Source organism: Mesoplodon mirus (genome assembly GCF_964341445.2).
Source record: "Mesoplodon mirus genome assembly, contig: HAP1_SCAFFOLD_922, whole genome shotgun sequence".
NCBI classification, from domain to species: Eukaryota; Metazoa; Chordata; class Mammalia; order Artiodactyla; family Ziphiidae; genus Mesoplodon; species Mesoplodon mirus.
In genome coordinates this window covers 1-17823 of record NW_028295123.1, presented here as the reverse complement: position 1 = coordinate 17823, position 17823 = coordinate 1, and positions in this window count along the sequence as shown.

The following is a 17823-nucleotide window of genomic DNA, read 5'->3' as shown; positions in this document are numbered from 1 at the left end:
GAGAAATTGTTTAAATGTAAAGACTGTTCGAAAGCCTTTAACGAAAGTTCAGCTCTTATTCAACATCCAATAACTCATACTGGAGAGAAACCCTATATATGTAAAGAATGTGGGAAAGCCTTCACTCTCAGTACATCCCTTTATAAACCCCTAAGAACACACACTGTGGAGAAATCCTATAGATGTAAAGAATGTGGTAAATCCTTCAGCAGAAGGTCAGGCCTTTTTATACATCAAAAAATCCATGCTGGAGAAAACCTCTATAAATATAATCCAGGTAGGAAGGCATCTAGTTGCAACACATCCCTTCCTGGATGTCAGAGAATGAATTCCAGAAAGAAGTCCTATTTATGTAATGAATGTGGCAACACCTTTAAGTCTAGTTCATCCCTTCGTTATCATCGGAGGATACACACAGGAGAGAAACCTTTTAAATGTAGTGAATGTGGGAGAGCCTTCAGTCAGAGTGCATCTCTTATTCAACATGAAAGAATTCACACTGGAGAAAAGCCTTATAGATGTAATGGATGTGGAAAAGGTTTCATTGCTATTTCACGACTTAACAGACACCAAATAATTCATACTGGTGAGAAGTTTTATAATTGTAATGAATGTGGTAAAGCCTTAAGTTCCCACTCAACACTTATTATTCATGAAAGAATTCATACTGGATAGAAACCAAGTAAATGTAAAGTGTGTGGGAAAGCCTTCAGACAAAGTTCAGCTCTTATTCAACATCAGAGAATGCATACTGGAGAAAGACCCTATAAATGTAATGAGTGTGGAAAACATCCAGGTGTAACTCATCCCTTAGTAATCATCAGAGAATTCACACAGGAGAGAAACCATATCAATGTGAAGAATGTGGGATATCTTTTGGCCAAAGATCAGCTCTTATTCAACATCGAAGGATTCATACAGGAGAGAAACCCTTCAAATGTAATACATGTGGGAAAACTTATAGACAAAGCTCATCACGTATTGCCCATCAGAGAATTCATACTGGAGAGAAACCCTATGAATGTAATACATGTGGGAAACTTTTCAATCACAGGTCATCTCTTACTAATCATCATAAAATTCATATTGAAGAGAACCCCTAGAAAGTAGGTTTGCATGTGTGACATTCTGAAACCAAAGCTCATCAGAATACATGAAAGTGATGTAATAAATGTAATGGATATGAAAAGCCATTCTATGATTTAGTCATCAAATAATAAATTCCAAGGATAAACCTATGTAATAGATAATGAGAAAAGTGGAAATTGTTCAGTCCTATCAGACACTTTATAATAACCTAAAATGAAGAATTCTGGACTGGAGACATTGACTTTGGGCATTTGTAAAGTAATTGTTTTCTCTACAGCATCGCATGCTGCATATCATATGTTATTGTTGTAAACATCTGGGTGATGATGGGAAGTGTGCACTGGATTTCCTGTTAAACTGTAAACTTAATACTTTTTTAAAAATAACTGACATTGTAATAGTATATAAAAGATGTGGTCAAAGAAAGTATACATTTTTAGAGAAAAGGACCAAATGAAAGTTACAAATGAATTGTAAACTACCTCTGACTTTCTGGGGTTTGTCCTTTTCCTGACTTGATGTCAAACTTTGTGCCTGGATTTCATTTAAAAGTAGAAATAAAAGTCTGTTCTCTTCCTTTGTTCTTCTAGTAATTGCTGTGAATTGGAAATTTTCTACACAATTTTTAATTCTGTTCTCAGAATTATTTTTTTTGCTCTGAAGTCATGTATTATGAAATTATACATGCTATATACTGTGAGCTGTCATCTTAAGTATATTAAATGGAAAAAGAAGCAGTTTTCAAGTTTAAAGCTATTAAATTATATTTAATATATATTATACATATATATTTAATAACATATATTCTAAATTCACAGCAGAAGGGGCTGTCAAAAGTAGTTTAATGAATCTAGCATATGTGCCAAAATATTGGAAGGTACATCAATCACTTCATGAAATAAAGAGTATGTTTTTCCTACTTGGTGTTCTCTAGTGTCAAACAATTTTAAGAAAACAAAAGGAGTAATTTATAAGCAACTCAGTAGTTTGGTTGGTTGGTTGTTTGAGTCCCAGCTTTGGGACATGTACTATGCTGCACACTGGGAATTTTAAGAAAAAAGTCACAGGCCTTCAAGAAGCCATGAATGGAGGAAAGGGGATGGAGGACTATCAGATGAGTAAAGCAAATTATTATGTCACTGTATGTAAGTGTGGTTGTTTTAACAGGCAGATAGATAGGTTGTGACAATATGTTGCAGTGCAAGAAAGTTGTAGAGATGTGGACGTGATGAAGGAGAGATTGAATGTAACCAAGGAAACCTGGTGACATCAGAGAACGCTTTCCAGAGGCAATGATGCCTGAGCCAGGTTTTGAAAGAATAATAAGAACTCTCCAGAGGATGAGATAAGCATTCCAAATAGGAGAGGTAGAGGTGAGTAATAGCATGACACCTTTATGGAAACTCAAGTATAGAACTAATGAGCAGGAGAATGGCAGATGTTAAAGTCTGAGTAGAAGGCAGAGGCCAGAACACAAAGGGCCTATTTGCCATGAAAAGAAGTTTGGATTTTATCCTGAAATTGATGGAGTCAGTTAAAAATGTTAAGTAAGGAACATTGTTCTGGCAATGATGTATAGAGGGTGTGTTTCGTATGAAAGCTGTATAGACTGATGCCTAGAAATCTGGGCTATGGTAATTCAAGTGATAGGTGAACGAGAGTCCAAACTCAAGCAGGGATAGCATATATGGAGAACAGGAGACAAGATAATGGATTAGAAACAAGACATGGTGTTCACAAGCAAAGAGATGAGGTTGGTGAATGAGAAGGCTAAGCTGACTCGAAGGTAGGGTTGCCAGGTATCCTGTGTATACTGGATATGTCTCGTATTGAATGACTTCGAACTGCATCCTCTATTGATTTTGTCAGGTCACCCTTATTGTAATAAGTTGTGCTTTTTCCCAGTAATGAAAATTGAGCAGTTGAAACTATTTTTCTGCTTCAGTAATTGGCACTTAAATGACTTAGGTGGCAATGCTAGCTGAAAATTGTATCTCCACAAAGACCGAAACAATCCCTTATAGTCTCTTTCGTATTTTTGGCGGAGGAAAGACCAAAGTTGGGGGGGGGCGGGGGGGGTGTAGGAGAAGGTAAATAAGAATTGAGAGTCTTCTTTTCCATATTAAAGAAAGGAAAAGACTTCTTTTTGTCACAGTCTCAAGTTGTAAGCAAGTAATCACCATTAATTAGAGATTACTTTGGATCAGTACACATGCTCTGAAAATCAACAGTGGCCATGCTTCTGACAGTTAGCAAGTTAAAGAGACTGCAGCTTCTGAAAGTCAGCCAATTTGTTACTATCCCGTGCCTGTAGACAAGTCAGTCAGCAGATACCTCAGTCTAGTGACCATACTTCTGAAAGTTTGCCAGTCGATAACAGCCTTATTTCAGTGATCACACTAACATAATTGAAAGTCTGTCAATCAATACACACCCCTGCTTCTGAAAATCCACCAATCCTTGAACGAAGCTTCCCAAAACCTTGTATGAGATCAGCTGTGGCTTTCTTTGGGAAGGTTCTTCCTTGCGAATACAGCTCTCGCTTGCAGCCATACATGATGTCCACCTTTTCCGCATCACATATCAAAGTTCAATTTATTGTTAGTTGGTAACAACTTCTACAGTTCAACCCCAATTTACTGTTATAACTTTAGCCTCGTGAGTGACAAACATAATCATGATGCCATGAGACTATCAAATTCAATATTTTCAATTTCTGTGGTGTTTGCTATCATCTAGTATTTGAATCCCAAATGCAAATGTAAATTCATGATTAATTTTCAGAACATTGGTTATGTATTAAATGAGGGAAAAAATCCTTTTGAAACCTTTTCCACAGCATGAAACTGTTCATTCAATATGAAAAAGTGATAGAAAGTCATTTATAAACCAGTATCTATTAACAGCTAAACCTAAGAGATATAGGATTATCTCAGCTATAAACAGATAAAATACATTTTCTAATTAAAACAAATTCGGATGAAAATAAAATAATCACAGCAGAAGTTGTAATGACTGTCCACCTTATGTATCATCATTATCAATCTTTTCAGCACAAATGACTGATCAAACATACCAGGAGTATTTTCTGATTCTAAAATTGCAAAAAAATTTTAAGTGCCAGGATAAAATGCTGGAACAATAAAAAAATGTAATAGCTCTATTTACTATTACAGAGATTATTAAAGATCTAAAATGCCTTGTCTTTTTACAACACAGCCCAAGTTGCAAGTAATCACAATACTGAAAAATAAATCCCTTTGCTTGTATGTTTTTGTCGTGAAAAAGGCTTGCTTAGAAGGCTGCTGCTCACTTATTGAGTTCATGAGAAGTGTACTGCTTTCCATAGAGATAATACAAATGCAAATTATGGTGGATGTGCAAAAGTGCAAACAATTTATTCAAAGTTGAATCAAAGTGCAATGGATTCTATGCAGGGTGTTGGCTATCTTGCCCATACTCAACATTTCTGCATAATTCTGCACAGACAACACCTGATATTCTTTCTGTTGACACTGGAGTACTTATTGTGAAGCTGTTGCATTACTTCAGCATTTAAACATTTGAGCAGTTAAAGAATTTTTGTGATTTTGTTTGCATTTCATAATCTTCAACTTTCTAGCATTCCAAAACTTGTTTGGAATTCCTGTTTCAGCTATGACATGTAAACAGCTTGCAAGTGATCGCTTGTATCCTTACAAGAAGAAAAATTTGGGCAGGCTGAAAATCAGTGACTTTTCTTTTATCTTCCTGAGAACTGAGGATGGTGGGCAAATTGCAACACTGAAATCTGGAGAGACAGGCATATCCAGAAAGATACATCCAAGATCTGCTTACCTGGAACAGAAATTACTGAAGCCATAAACTGGTAGAAAGATTTAAATGCTCATTTTGATAAATTGCTGAAGGTTGTGTGGACTGTCTTGAGAGTGAGAAACTCCTGGGGGGCCACAGTCTTAAGAGTCCCCCACATTTCCATTGTCATTAGATCCAGAAACCCGGTTGGGTTTGCATGGTGGCAACCTGAGAAATATTCCCTCAGGGCTCTAGTGGAAGAAGAGTAACCATTGTAAAATACACCCAGAGTCTTCTCCACCAAAAATGCCTACTCTCCTGGGGAAAAGAGTTTCTAGAATCTTATGGTAGCTGAGGTAAGGACACTCCTCCCACTTTAGCCCCCTTTAACCTTCCTGTCTCACTAAGGAGGAGAAAACAGTCAAATAGATGGGGTTGGGGGGGGGATTCAAGGAAAAAGATTGGGAATGCTCCAACTAGAGGAGGGAGTATAGGGCAAGGAACTTGGGAAAAAGCTATACCACCCGATAAACATTTGCCCTAGACATAGGCCTACTAAGACTGAGATTTAATTGGAAGATTATATAGAATCCTCCTCCCCCATCCCTACTCCCACCCTTACCCCACAGCTTGCCAACATACCAACAACACTGGATTACAGCAGAAAGAGAGATACAGACTCTCCTTGAGGAGGAGTGTTTAGGGAGTGTTTAGTGTTTTGTCAATAGTGGAGACAAAAACAAGGATACTAGAGGAATTTGAAGTCTCTGGCACGTATGGCTGCCTTACTCCTAGCCAAATTAACATAAATCTAGCGGGATAAAGCACCATGACCATGTGCGCTTTATCCCAGAAATTGAAGATGTGTACAGCATAAAAAAAGCAATCAATATAATACATTGCATTAGTAGAATGAGAGCAAAACACACACACACACACACACACACACACACACACACAACCATCTTGATGCAGGAAAAACATTTCACAAAATGCAAAATCCAGTCATGTAAAATTACTGAACAATTCAGGAATAGAAGGGAATTTCCTTAACATGATAAAGTACAGTGAGGAAAAATCCACAGCTAACATCATGTTGAATAGTGAAACACTGACAGCTTTCCCCCTAAGATTAGGAGCAAGAGAAGGGTGCCTGATTTTGCCACTTCTATTCAACACTGTACTGGAAGTTGTAGTCCGAGCAGTTAGGCAAGGAAAAGAAATAAAAGGCATCCCAATTAGAAAGGAAGAATTTCTCAATTTGCAAATGACATGACTTTATATATAGAAAAGCTGAACAACTACCAAAATTCAATTAGAATTCATAAATGAGTTTAGCAGTATTTCAGGATATAAGGTCAACATGTAAAAATCAGTTTTATTTCTATATGCTAATAATAGAAAATTTAAAAGGAAATTAAAGCAATTTCATGTATAATAGCATCAAAAATGATAACATACTTAAGGAGAAATTTAACCAATTAGGTCCAAGACTTGCACACTGAAAACTACAAAGCACTGTTGAAATATATTAAAGAAGACCTAGACCTAGACCTAAATAAATGGAAAGATACTTGATATTCATGGATTGGAAGACATAGTTAAAATGACACTACTACCAAAATGATTTACAAATTCAATGCAAATCACTATCAAAATTCCAAAAGCGTTTTTGCAGAAGTGGAAAAGCAGATCCTAAAATTCATATGCAATTGCAAGGGATCCCACATAGTGGAAATAATTTAGAAGAAGAACACATTTGGAAGAAGAACACTTCCCAAGTTCAAAACTTACTACAAAGCTACAGGAATCAAAACAATGTGGTATTGGCATATAGAAAAACGTATAGCTCAGTGGAATCAAGTTGAGAGCCTACGTATCTATGGTCAATTGATTTTTGACAAGACTAAAAAGACCATTCAATGGGGGAAAATATAGTCTCTTCAATGACTCGTGCTGAGACTACTGGATATCCACATGCAAAAGAATGTATCTGACCCATACCTCACAACACATACAAAAATTAACTCCAAATGAATCAAAACCTAAATGTAAGTGCTAAAACTATTTTAAAAACTATAAAATTCTTAGAAGGAAACATAGGTGAAACTCTGCATGACCTTGAATAGGGCAACATTTTCATAGATATGACAAAAAACACAAGCAAACAAATTCAATCAAAATTAAAACTTAAAAAGAAAAATTAAAATTTTGTGTATCAAAAGACACTATCAACAGAATTAAAAGACAACTCACAGAATGGAAAAAGATATTTGCAAATATTTTCTAAAAGCCTCATGTCTGAAATATTTTTTTTAACTCATAATTTGACACAATCCAAGTAAAAAACACAATCCAATTAAAAAGGGGCAAAGTAATTGAATAGACATTTTCCTAAGGAAGATATACAAATAGCTAATAACCAAATGAAAAGATGTCTGACATCATTAGTCATAATGCAAGAAATGCAAATCAAAACCACAACGAGATATCATATCACACCCATTAGGATGGCTATTTTTTTAATAACAAATATTGGTAAGGATGTGGAGAAATTGAACCCTTTGGCATTAATGGTGGGAATGTTAAATGGTGCAGCTGCTGTGGGAAACAGTTTGGTGGTGTTAAATACAGAATTACCATAGACCAAGAAATTCAACTCCTAGGTATATACCCAAGAGAATTGAAAACATTTGTTCCCATAAAAACCTGTTCACTACTGTTCATAGAAGCACTATTCACAATAGCCAAAGGATGGAAATAATGCAGTATCCATCACTCAATGAATGGATAAACAAAAGGTAGTATATCCATACAATGAAATATTATTCAGCAAGAAAAAGGAATAAAATGCTGATACATGCCACAACATGGATGAATCTTGTAAACATTATGCTAAGTGAAGGAAGCCAGACACAAGACCACGTATGATTCCATTTATGTGAAATATCCAGAATAGGCAAACCCAAGAGACAGTAGATTAATGGTTTCCAGTGCTGGGGAACAAATGAATGAGGAGTGATTGCTTCATTGGTACAGGGTTTTCTTTGGGGGATGATGAAAATGTTCTGGGGCTACATAGTGGTGAGGGTTGTGCAAAAGTGATTGTACTAAATGTCACCAACTTGTGTTGACTGAAAACAAATAGACTGCCAGATATTTCTCCAGAAAAAGTAGGTTTATTCAGCAGAGAATTACAGTTCAGGGTCTGCAACCGTGGCAAGTCACATGCAAGTTCCCCAAATAGTGAGAGAAGTAGAACTCAGACATCATCTGCTTCAATTCTGGGAAATCTTTATTTTCAGGTCACCAGATGATGTACAGGTCCAGTCAGGGTGGGAATTTTAGAGTCTTCAGTAAGAGTGGGTTGTTATTTGGTCCAAACCAGAGCATCCTCTTGTTATCAAAAAAAAAAATATTGAATTTCCAGTCTTGTTTTTCCTTTTTTCAGGCCAATTGTTGAAATTCTCTGGTCCAGTTTTCCTCAGTTATCATTTGGGGAACTATCCCTTTGGACCATGACAGAGGTTTGGCTGTTTTTGGTCCCTTTAATAGCAGCATTCCTTGTGGAAATGTCAGTAAGATAAATTTCCCTTAGCTTCTAGAGAGTCAAGTTTAGAATGTCCTGAAATCTTAATGGCTAAAGTGGCAGGTAAAAGTGTTGCATCCAATAACACCTAAACATAGGGGCCATTTTCAATTTTATTTCAGCTGGAAGTAAGGAAACCATGTTGCTTCTACCACATTCCAAAAGCATGAGCTACACCAAAAGCATATCTAGTATCAGTGTAAGTATTGGCAGTTTTGCCCTTGGCTAAAGTACAGGCCTGGGTAAGAGCTCAAGCCTGTGTAGGCCTATTAGGCTGAATTACCCATAAGTAAAGATGCTGCCTCAACCACCTCAAAGGAAGTTGCAGTAGAATACCCAGCACGATATTTGCCACTGTCACCTTTTAAATAAGAACCATGGGTGAACCATGAGAAACCACTGTTACCCAAAGGAATTTCCTGCAAATCATCAAGTGAAGTCAAGAGGAGGTTCTTCAGGGCTTCCCTGGTGGTGCAGTAGTTAAGAGGCTGCCTGCCAATGCAGGCAACATGGGTTCGAGCCCTGGTCCAGGAAGATCCCACATGCCACAGAGCAGCTAAGCCTGTGTGCCACAACTACTGAGCCTGTGCTTTAGAGCCAGCGAGCCACAACTACTGAGCCCGTGTGCCACAACTACTGAAGCCCACGCTCCTAGAGCCTGTGCTTCACAAGACAAGCCAGCACAATGATAAGCCCGTGCACCGCATCAAAGAATAGCCCCCGCTCGCCGCAACTAGAGAAAGCCCTTTCACAACAACGAAGACCCAATGCAGCCAAAAATAAATAAATAAATAAAATAAATTTCTAAAAAAAGAGAAAGAGGAGATCCTTCAGCGTTAAGCAGTTGTGAGGGACTTCACTGGTGATGGACGGGAAAAGAGTAGTAGTGCTAAGGTTATTACAACATAAAAGAGTTATATGAGGAGCAGTTAACAAAAGGACTTCATAGGAGGTGAGGTGGCTAACTGAGAAATGTTGAGTGTGATGAGAATTCAGGAGGGTTTCTACTGCATGAGGTACAAGGATGATTAAAGGGAATCCCACAATGATTTTCTTGGCGGCCTCAACCAAAAGGGCAGTGGCTGTAATGGCTCTAAGGTGTGCCACAGGGTCCACCTGCTGGCTATAATACCCTATGGGTCAGTGGTATCCCAAGGGCATTCCCTTCCTTTTCATATACAAAAAAGGAAAAGAGGATCTGATAACTGGGATTCCCAAGGGCAGGTGGGTTTCTCAAGCTCTCATTTAAGGCCTGAAAGTTTGTTTATGCTGTTTAGCTCTTCCCATAAAACTGGGTCAGAGTTGTTGTTGAGTAAGACACACAGAGGTTTGTCTTTAAGAGAGAAATTTGACTACTAAGAACCTGCTGTATAAAATAAAGAATTTAATTTAATTTAAAAAATAGAGAAATTTGGAATAGACTTTCAGCAATAACTGACTAGCCTGAGAAAACCTTGCAGTCAATGCTTAGATTGGGGTTTTGGGAAACTCAGGACACCATGAAAGCTATCTGGAACTAGGTATAGCTTTTGTTCTGATATCAGATGCCCTAAATCTCAAACCTGGGTTTGGGCAAATGGCAATATTTCCTTGGCAACCTTGTGTCCCTTTAAGACTAAAAGCTTTAGGAAGTGGGTGCTGTCTTCCTGTGAAGCGGTCTGAGGAGAGCAAAGAAGCAAATCATCCACATGTTGCAACAAAATAGAACTTCTGGGAACTTTACATTATCCAGATCAGCCTTGAGAAGTTTTGAGAAATAAGAGCTCAGTAAAACCCTGAGTCATTACTGTCACGGTGAATTGTTTTTCTTCCAAGTGAAGGCAAAAACGATAGACAATAGTCCATCTTCATCAACTGGAATACTACAGAATGTACTTCATAAATCAAATGACAATAAAAAATTTACATCCAGTGGGAATGGATGTTAGTGAAATATGAGGATTAGGAGCAACAGGGTGTGGAGGGATGACAATGTTGTTTATTGCTCTGAAGTCCTGAACAAACCTCCACCCTCGGCCCTTGGGTTTCTTCATTAGTAAAATAAGGGTATTGCAGGAACTCTTACAAGAAATAGAGTCTTTGAGACTTGTAATGTCCTATTATGGGTTTTATGCCATGAAAGGCTTCTTTACTTATAGCATGTTGATTAATTCTGGGAGAGGTTTTGAGGGATCTATTTGAATTGATGCACTGTGAATTTTGCCAATATCAGTTGGAGATTTTGCCTATAAGGGAGGTGGTTGTGGATTCAATAGGGACAAAGGATCAGTGTTCCCAGAATCAGCTCAGAGACAGAGCTGATAAAAGATGTCAGAGTCATTTAATTCATCTGGTTGGCTGCTTTGATAACTACTATCAAATTCCAAAATTATTTTCCCCTTTCAGGGGAGAGAAATTTTAGCATGATGCTTCTGTAAGAAGTCTCAGCCTAATATAAATGGATAGCGGCAGAGGAACTAAGGAGAAAAGAGTGTGCGTTTCTCAAAGGGCCTAAACGAAAGGGAATCAGTTCACAGGCAGGAACCTCTTGAGGTTCATTAAAGATGTAAATTCCTCAGCAAATCTGTGAGGATCTTTGGTTACTTTGGGACACTCTTTAACTATGGCTCACAGTTCAGTTTTAGCCCAAGGAATATTTAAAGTTAAGGGTTTAACCTCTGGATCCTCAGAAAGCTAAATTCTAAAGGGACAGGTTCTGATAGATTCAGAGGAAAATGGGGTGAGGAGATTTTCAGGGGGAAAGGGAAGTTCAGCGAGGGAGTTAGTGTGGAGGAACTGAGGGTACAGAGGAGGAATAGGCAGTATAAAGGGGAAGGAAAAAGATGGCCTGAAGGCAGGGCCTGAGCACAAGGTCCCAGAGGAGGGAAACAAGATGGCGCTAAAGGCAGAGCCTGAGACAAAGAGGCTGCAGAAGAAGAACGTGAGGCTTCAGAAGCTATTTTTTCCTTCTTTAATCATTTGTTTGCCTCAATTAACCTTAAAATCTTATTTTGCAGAGAGGCAATTTTAGGCTCCTGCTAACATTTGGAAGCCTCAAAATACCAATAAAAATAAGTGTTTTGTTCAGTTTTAGAAGTTTTATAGGTAAGGTTGTTCAGTGGGGTTTTAAGAAAGGTAAGTTTGGGGATTTCAAAGGTTTCCCGTAATTGCCTTTGGTTAGGTTAGTCTAATTTCAGAGTGCAGTGAGCAGCAGCTGGAAGCAAGACCATGATTGAACCCTGATTGCAGCAGTGAGAGTGCCAGATCTTAAGCACTAGATCAGGAGGGCCAGCGGATAACTTCTGAGCCCCATTTCTTGTCTGCCTTGAAAAAAATTTTGACAAGGAGACAGAAGGTAGAGAGGAAAGTAGGCATATATTAGAAAAGCAGAGTACATGCCAACACAGGCAAGGTTGAGTTCAGAGAAAAGTCACGCCTCTGGGAAGTTTAAATCATTTGTAAGGGGGCAGTCTTCCAGGTCTTTGTTTTTCTCTGGCCAATCATCTTGCTTTGTCCTTTGACTCAGGGCCCACCCCTATGTGCACCCCTATGTGCACACGCATACTTTAGCCAAGATGGATTTTAGCACAAGGACCTTTGGGAAGTTAGTAAAACTTAGTATAGTCTGGTGTCCCCTCCCTTTTTTTTTTTTTTTTTAAACATCTTTTTAAATTAATTAATTATTATTATTATTTTTTTTTTTTGCTGTGTTGGGTCTTCGTTTCTGTGCGAGGGCTTTCTCTAGTTATGGCAAGTGGGGACCACTCTTCATCGCGGTGCACAGGCCTCTCACTGTCGCGGCCTCTCTTGTTGCGGAGCACAGGCTCCAGACGTGCAGGCTCAGCAGTTGTGGCTCACGGGCCCAGCTACTCCACGGCATGTGGGATCTTCCCAGACCAGGGCTCGAACCCGTGTCCCCTGCATTGGCAGGCAGATTCTCAACCACTGCGCCACCAGGGAAGCCCTCCGCTCCCTTTTTGACCCCCGAGGATCCTATCTGCGCATGTGCAGTCAAGATCTCCCTGACCCCAAGGATGAGAAATATGTGACCTCTTGATCTTTTGCCCAGGCAGTGCTTAGCCTATTCCTGTTGTTATTTCTATCTTGAAGTATAAACAGGAGGCTGGCTGTAAATGTCTAATCTGGAGCCCATCTCTACCCTGCCTCAAGAAATATGTACAGGAGGCTAGTTGTAAATGTGTGGCCTGGGGCCCATCTATCTCCTGCCTCAGGTCCACCTAGAAATGCACATGAGGAAGGACCACAGATTTTAAACATAAAATCAGCCAGGGCCCCTGTGGTTGAGGGGTGGGGGGGGAATGCTCCTTCAAAATGTTTAGATAACTGGGATCCTATTTCCCAGAGGTCTTTCTCTAGAATAGAAGGATAAATTACAAAAAACCCTAACAGCTCAAACAGCCTGTAGGCCTAACACCAGCCAGTTCCAAGGGCACGGCCTAGCTCTGAAAGACTCAGGCCAACTGCTTAACAGCACAGATCCAACAGAAGAGCCCCTGTTCCAATGGGAATCAGGCTGAAGGCAAGGGAATTCCAGTTGGAGCAGCCTGATTGCAAAAGAGCCGGGTCAATGTGCCAAATAAACAAGGCTTTAATCAGAGAGGACAAAGCCTTAATATAGATCCTGAATAAAACCGGGAGAGCCTCAAAGTAAAGAGGGCAGAAGCTCAGATCCAGGAGAAAGACCTACCCTCAAACCCCAGGGTCCCAGCAGGCATCAATGAGGTTAGTGTTGGTATCACACTTGTTTGCTTGCCCACCTTCCAGTTGTTGGGGGTCTTCTCTGGGTCCCTGTGTGGGCCAAAATTGTTGACCTAAAATAGACTGCAAGTTATTTCTCCAGCAAAAATGGGTTTACTCATGATCATCAAAGAACTGCAATTTGGCGTCTGCAACCATGGCAAGTCACATGCAAGTCTTTCACATAAGGAGAGAGGGGGAAAGGAAGTTGGGAGGGTTTTAGTAAACAAAGAGTTCCTTAGAGGAATTGAGAATTAAGAGTCTAGTGGCTTCTCATTTACTGAATTGTGACAATCGTTCGTTGGCTGAGCTCTTGCCAGACAAGAGGAGGAAGTCTTCTTCCTTTGGGGTTCCACTATGGTTGTAGAGTGTGAGAGCTTCCCCTTCTGGCCTCCTGGCTCTATTTTAGTTGAGGTTTCTGTTTATTAATTTTTTTTAAGATTTGTTTATTTTTGGCTACGTCGGGCCTTAGTTGCGGCACGTGGGATCTTTGCTTGGGGCACGCGGGATCTTTCGATGTGGTGTACGGGCTCTTCGTTGTGGTGCGCGGGTTTCTCTCTAGTTGTGGGGTGCGGGTTTTCTCTCTCTAGTTGGGCTCCAGGGAATGTGGGCTCTGTAGTTTCCGGCATGCTGGCTCTAGTTGAGGTGCACGAGCTCAGTAGTTGTGGCATGCGGGCTTAGTTGCCACGCAGTGTCTGGGATCCCAGTTCCTCAAGCAGGGATCAAACCTGTGTCCCCTTCATTGCAAGGGGGATTCTTTACCACTGGACCATTAGGGAATTCCCCTGTTTATTAATTTTTACAGGCATCATCATCCTTTGATTGAGCATTACTGGGCCTCCTGTCCCTCCTGGCAAAGTTGCAGCAGGTGCTTCTTCCTTCAGTTTCTTTGACCATCATAACATAGATATATGTTATTATCTCTGTGTCTCCTTCATTGCTTTCTGCACATGTCCTAGGAGATATTTGTCAAAAACAAAACACTTCTCCTCTGTGTCGATCCCACTTTCACAAGTCTTCCTCTTAAACAACTTTTACTGTCATTCACACACACACACACATGCACACACACAAACATGTCACTTGATTTTCACTTTCCTAACAATAAAGAATATAAGGCAAAAAATATATGAGAATTGTATCACTGGTCCAATATTGCTTTTCAGGGGGAGATTATGAGCTTTGTGAGAACTTCACTTGAATGTGTGGCCAACTATAGGGCTCCATTCACTAGTCCTGAAGGTGAAAAATCCTTCGAGGAGGTCGAGACTTTGGGCTTGTTTGGGAAATCCCAGGTGATTGCTGGGGCTCTGCCAGGTCCCTTGGGTGTGTACCAAGGACACGTTGATAGGCCACTTAGGAAGGTGTAGTCACTGGCATACCAGGATGTGGTTGTAGCACTCCAACCTGGGCTCAGTGGCCCTTCCCCATGGGACTAACTCTTGGTGCTGAAGGGAGCCATTGTGCCCTGAGGAAGATTCCCAAGAGCTCCAGATCCCCCAAGGATGCCAAGACCTTCAGTGGCTCTCCTCCAGAGAGCAGACAGAAGAAGCAGACCCAGGCTCACCAAGGGCTCTGGGGGCTGCCACTGGGGTTTTCATCTATGGGCAGGGAGCTTCCTGGGACGGAATGACCCTAACCCTCATCCCCCCTCTCCCTGTTCCCCATCTGCCACAGGATGCTAGCAACTACTTCACACTGTTTGAGGGCATGGAAGTCTCCAGGAGTCTCAGTGGAATACCATGATGCCCTGTTGGCATGATGACCCAGAAGCCAAGGGCACCTCTTACCCCACATTCCCCCAGAAACCAGTCAGGGGAGTCAAGATGCCCTAGATTCTAGGATGTGTCTCAGGAGCACCTGACTTATGCTCATAATTTCCTCTATCTTGTACAAAGGAAATAGTATATTTATAACTGATATATAAGGCTCTTGTCTAATTTGGTCATCAGTGTCTTCTCTGGATATGCTTCTATTGATTAATTTATTCTTGTTATTGTTGGAACTGAAGGATTTTATTTTTGAACTGGGACAAATGCTGTCGATTTTAATTATTTTTTAAAAATTCATGTATAATAGCTCAGAGGAAGAAGGTTGTCATCATGAACCTTTATATATGGTGAGCCCCCAAAACAACCATTGAACTTGGGGAAATAATTTATTTGTCCATCTTTTAACAGAATTCAGGGAAAAAATAAGACATAACTCTAATTTTTTTAAATCCTCATTGCCCTTTGCCTCTAGGTTTCTTTCTATACATTGAACAGATCATCTTCCTACCACTTCAGGACCTAGGCATCACCTGTCCTTGGAATGTTCTCCAACAAGAAACTTTTTTTGTCAATTTGTTTGTTTTTTTTAAATTTTTTATTGGCGTATAGTTGATGTAAAATGTTGTGTTACTTTCTGCTGTACAGCAAAGTGAATCAGTTACACATATATCTGCTCTTTTTTAGATTCTTTTCCCATATAGGTCATAACAGAGTACTGAGTAGAGTTCTCTGTGCTATATAGTAGGCCCTTATTAGTTATCTATTTTATATATAGTACTATGTATGTGTCAATCCCAATTTCCCAATTTGTCCCCTCCCCCATTTCCCCCTGGTAACCATAAGTTTGTTTTCTACATCTGTGACTCTATTTCTGTTTTGTAAATGAGTTCCTTTGTACCATTTTTTAGATCCACATATAAGCACTATCATATGATATTTGTCTTTCTCTCTCTGACTTACTTCACTCAGTATGACAATCTCGAAGTCCATCCATGTTGCTGAAAAAGACATTATTTCATTCTTTTTCATGGCTGAGTAATATTCCATTGTGTATATATATATATATATATATATATATATATATATATATATATATACCCTATCTTCTTATGCACTCCTCTGTCGATGGACATTTAGATTGCTTCCATGTCTTGGCTATTGTAAATAGTGCTACAATGAATATTGGGGTGCATGTAACATTTCAAATTATGGTTTTCTCCAGATATATGCCCAGGGGTGGGATTTCTGGATCATATGGTAGTTCTATATTTAGTTTTTTAAAGAACCTCCATACTGTTCTCCATAATGGTTGTACCACTTTACATTCCCACCAACAGTGTAGGAGGGTGCCCTTTTCTCCACAACCTTTCCAGCATTTGTTGTTTGTAGACTTTTTGATGATGGCCATTCTGACTGGTGTGAGAGGACACCCCATTGTAGCTTTCTTTCTCAATTGGGGTATAGTTGTTTTACAATGTTGTGTTAGTTTCTACTGTACACAGTAGAAGTGTAGAGTTCCCTGTGCTTTACTGCAGGTTCTCATTAGTTCCTCATTGTAGTTTTGACTTGCATTTCTCTTAGAATTAGTGACGTTGAACATCTTTTCATGTGGTTTTTGGCCACCTGTATGTCTTCTTTGGAGAAATGTCTATTTACGTCTTCTGCCTATTTTGTGATTGGGTTGTTTGTTTTTTTGACATAGACCTGCATGAGCTGTTTGTATATTTTGGAGATTAATCCCTTGACAGTCACTTCATTAGCAAATATTTTCTCCCATTCTGTGGGTTATCTTTTCATTTTGTTTATGGTTTCCTTTGCTGTGCTAAAGCTTTTCAGTTTAATTAGGTCCCATTTGTTTATTTTTGTTTTTATTTTCACTACTCTAGGAGGTGGATCAAGAAAGATATTGCTGCAATTTATGTCAGAGAGTGTTCTGCCTATGTTTTCCTCTAAGAGTTTTATAGCCTTGTATTTAGGTCTCTAATCCATTTTGAGTTTATTTTTGTGTATGGTGTGAGAAAATGTTCTAATTCCATTCTTTTACATGTAGCTGTCCAGTTTCCTCAGCACCACTTATTGAAGAGGAGTCTTTTCTCCATTGTATATTCTTGACTCCTTTATCAAAGATAAGGTGACCATATGTGTGTGAGTTTATCTCTGGGCTTTCTATCCTGTTCCATTGATCTCTATTTCTGTTTTTGTGCCAGTACCATACTGTCTTGATTACTGTAGCTTTGTAGTATAGTCTGAAGTCAGGGAGCCTGATTCCTCCAGCTCCGTTTTTCTTTCTCAAGATTGCTTTGGCTATTCAGGGTCTTTTGTGTTTCCATTAAAAATTGTAAAAGTTTTTGTTCTAATTCTGTAAAAAATGCCATTGATAATTTGATAGGTATTGCATTGAATCTGTAGATTGCGTTGGGTAGTGTAGTCATTTTCACAATGTTGATTCTTCCGACCCAAAAACATGGTATATCTCTCCATCTGTTTGTGTCATCTTTGATTCCTTTCATCTTATAGTTTTCTGAGTGCAGGTCTTTTGCCTCCTGAGGTAAGTTTATTCCTAGGTATTTTATTCTTTTTGATGCAATGGTAAATAGGATTGTTTCTTTAATTTCTCTTTGTGATCTTTCATTGTTAGTGCGTAAGAATGCAAGAGATTTCTGTATGTTAATTTTGTATCCTGCAACTTTACCGAATTCATTGATGAGCTCTAGTAGTTTTCTGCTGCCTTCTTTAGGATTTTCTATGTTTAGTATCATGTCATCTGCAAACAGTGACAGTTTGACTTCTTCCTTTCCAGTTTGTATTCCTTTTATTTCTTTTTCTTCTCTGATTGCTGTG